The sequence below is a fragment of the Pteropus vampyrus genome, unplaced genomic scaffold (genome assembly GCF_000151845.1).
Source record: "Pteropus vampyrus isolate Shadow unplaced genomic scaffold, Pvam_2.0 Scaffold14, whole genome shotgun sequence".
Lineage (NCBI taxonomy): Eukaryota > Metazoa > Chordata > Mammalia > Chiroptera > Pteropodidae > Pteropus > Pteropus vampyrus.
Genome location: NW_011888795.1, coordinates 1,956,948 through 1,960,675, shown reverse-complemented (window position 1 = coordinate 1,960,675; position 3,728 = coordinate 1,956,948). Strand labels below are relative to the sequence as shown.

At 41.9% G+C, this 3,728-nt stretch overlaps 1 pseudogene; it reads right to left on the bottom strand.

Annotated features, from left to right (window-relative positions):
* Positions 1-289: 289 nt before the first annotated feature.
* Positions 290-408, bottom strand: LOC111734438 (annotated as a pseudogene).
* Between the last annotated feature and the right edge of the window lie 3,320 nt (positions 409-3,728).

The window sequence follows — 3,728 nt, the reverse complement described above, 5'->3', positions numbered from 1 at the left end:
ATCTGTTGAAAATATTATTTTTGCCTCATTGAAGTGTTTTGGCACCTGTGTCAAAATCTGTTGACAATGAATGTGAAGGTTTACAGCTGGGCTCTATTGTCATCTTAACAATACTAAGTCTTATGATCCATAAACATGGGATATCTTTTTATTTATTTAGATCTCAATTTTTTCAACAATGTTTTTTATAATTTCAGAGTATACGTGTTATGTTTCTTTTGTCAAATTTATTATGTATCTATTATTTTGATGATATTGTAAATTAAATTATTATTTTTAAATTTTTTTAAGCCTACAGCACCTGGTATTCCTAGGTGGTCTCCCATCCAAGTACTAACCAGGCCCGACCCTGCTTAGCTTCTGAAATCAGACAGGATTGGGCATGTTCAGGGTGGCATGGCCATAGACTATAAATTAAATTATTTTTAAGTTTTATTTTGCCGAACTCATTCGTTAGTTCTAATAGTTTTATAGTGGATTTCTTACAATTTTCAATATATGAGATCATGTCATCTGCAACTAGAGATAGTTTGACTTCTTCATCTCCAATCTCATCACCTTTTATTTTGTTTTCTTGACTAACTTCCCTGACTCGAACCTCCGGTATAATGCTGAATGGCAGTGGCAAGAGCAGATACCCTTGCCTTCTTCCTGATCTTAGGGAAAGCAATCATTCTTTCATCATTAAGTATGAGGTTAACTGTGAGTTTTTTATAGGTACATGTTATGAGGTTTAAGAAGCTCCCTTTTATTTCTAGTTGAGTATTCGATCACGAATGATGGGGTGTTGGTTTTTGTTGAATGTTTTTTCTGCATCTATTGAGATGAACATGTATTTTTTTTTGTTCTTTATTCTATTAATATGGTATATTACATTAATTGCTTTTTGGACTTTAAACCAACTTTGTATTCCTGAGATAAGTCCCACTTAGTCACGGCATATAATCCTTTTTATATGTTGTTTGATTTGGTCTGCTAGTATTCTATAGAATACTGTGTCTACATTCACAAGAGATATTGGTCTGTAGTTTTCTTTGCTTGTAATGTTTTTGTCTGGTTTTGGTATCAGAGAAATACTGGCCTTATAGAATTAGTCGGGGTGTGTTTTTCCCTTATGTTAGTTTTCTAGAGCTGCCATAACAAATTACCACAAACTGGTGGCTTAAAACAACATAACGATGTTCTCTCACAGTTCTGGAGACCAGGAGTCTGAAACCACGGCATTAACAGAGTTGGTTCCTTCCAGAGGCCCTGAGGGAAAATTAGTTCCATGCCTCTGTCCTAGCTTCTGGCAATTCCTGGTGTTCCTTGGCTTGTAGATGCATCATTCCAATCTCTTCCTGTCTTCACATGGCCTTCCTCTCTACGTGTCTCTTTGTCTTCTCCTTTTCTATGTCTTATTGAGGAACCACCCTAAATTCAAGCTGACCTCAGCTCAAGATCTCTAACTTAATTTTATCTGCAAAGACCCTATTTCTAAATAAAATCATATCCATCGGTACTGAGGATTAGTACTTGGACACACAGTTAGGGGGGGCACTATTCACCTGTCCCAGGGACTGTCAATTCTTGCAAGGTGACATACTCACTCATCTTCTCACTCTTTCAACAGCTACTCCAAAGGGCACAGGAGAAAATGGGGATATAGTAATGTATTGGAGATAGTTTTCGCCCTGAAGAATATCATTGTCCAGTAGGGCACTTCAGCAAAAATAACTGAAATGTAAAGAAGGAGATGGTAAGAGCCTTAAGACTCGGAAGCAAAAAGATTAATGAGAACAGCCCAGAAGAGAAACAAAGCAGAGGATAACTTTGTCAGCAAAGGCAGGCACTAGAAAGCAGACGCAGATCAGAAATTGGTACAAACTGAATTTAGCAAGAATATGGGGGTTATAGGTGGGAAGAGTGGGTGACAAGGCCAGAAAAGCAGTCACCCAAAGAACTCAGACTCTGACCATCATAGTTCATCTTAGGATATGTGAAGGTAGACTGAGGTATTTTACCTGCAGGACCACATTTCATACCATCAGCAGCCTCTAACACTAGCCTAGAGCTCTGTGACTCCGGATAGGAATCATCTTGAGTTGATCTTGAAACTAGAAGATGCCAGCTGACCAAGAACCTCATATACCTTCTGGGGGAAGATTCTGTGGGTGATTCCTCAGAACCTATCTAACTCCTCAATTCAGACTCATGATGAAGCCGAACATCTTACTACTTCACCTGGCTGAAAATCCCTGTAGTAAACCAATTTCCAATCTTCATTTCTTTCATGCAAATTTTGCTACAAAATCCTATCACACAGAACAGAACTGGGAATGTCCCTTGGAGCTCAGTGAATGCAGACGGACTGCATTGTCTCACTTTTAGAAGTCATCGTGGCAGCAGTGGTGATGGAGAGTAATGTAGCTCCAGAATCCTGGGGCGGAGGGGTCCTGTCGAGGAGCCCCAGCAGGGAGTTGAGTGTGGAAAAGAGGATCACACAGGCTAGACTGCGGGACCCTTGATATTCTGAGTGAAAAACATGTCACCTTACCCCACTGGACCTTATCCGCAGCCTCTCTTCTCTGAAGGGCAAAGACTAGGGGCGAAGAGGAAAACAGATTAACATCGTAAAACATTCTGGGTCTTCAGCCAAGGAACAATACGTCCCAAACAAATTTAGGCAAAGTTGTTTGAAGGGAAGCATGTCACAGAAGCGTAACAATAAATAGCTGTGTTAGACTATGCTACTTCTGCCACGGAAGAACAGGCTCAGAAGCCGATCTCCTGGGAGGAGCCCCCTTCAGTGGAACATTTAGTCACACAGGAAGAGCACACACTGGTGGGGCCTTCCTCCCGGCAGCACCATCTGGGTGAAAAGGAGGTCAACGTGCAGATTCGGAAGCATGAGGTTATGACATGTAACATGCAGGCACTTCCTTCTCTATGGCCACAGTTTTCTCAGAGGAACGTCATAATATCTTTTGCCCATTGCCTCTCTCTCCTTTTAGTAATGTCCCTTATCTAATTCAATCTGGGCCTTCATGAGCCAGAAAACCCTCCTGAGACAGGCAAAGAGAGCAGAGCGCTGCCTCCCGCCTCCTGCATCCAGTGACGTTAGGAGAGCAGTTCCTGCGTCAGCCCTGCGTGCCAAAGACAGTTTGTGCTTTGCCCCTGGGAAAACTGAGAGCCACAATAGACGAGAGCCAGGAGACTTGGCTTCTAGCTCCAGCTCTGCCACTCACATACTTAGTGCCTTGGGGAATGTCATTTAGCATCTCTGGGCCTGAATTTTCTGTCCGCAAAATAATCCGGGGTTTAATGATATTTACGCATTGCAAATCTCCTTAGAGATCTGGTTCAGGGGTCAATAAGCTATAGCCTTCTGGCCAATCCTGTTCACAGCCCGTTTTCATAAATAAAGTTTTGTTGGAACATAGGCATACCGATCATATACATATTGTTTATGGCTACTTTCACACTACATGGCAGAAGTGGGTAGTTGAGACAAACACCATCTGTGTGCCCCACGAGCCTAAAATATTTTCTATTTGACCTTTTATAGAAAAAGTTTGCCAACCACAGCTCTAGGCCAATCTGTCATTTTAACAGCAAAGAAACCGAGGCATGGACAGGGCCAGCAATTTGCCAAAACTCATAGAACAAGTCAGGACAGAGGCCAGGACAGTCCAGCTTTCCTGAATCGTGTCAGCCAAAAGTTCTCACCCGGCCTAGAGCTCTCTGTT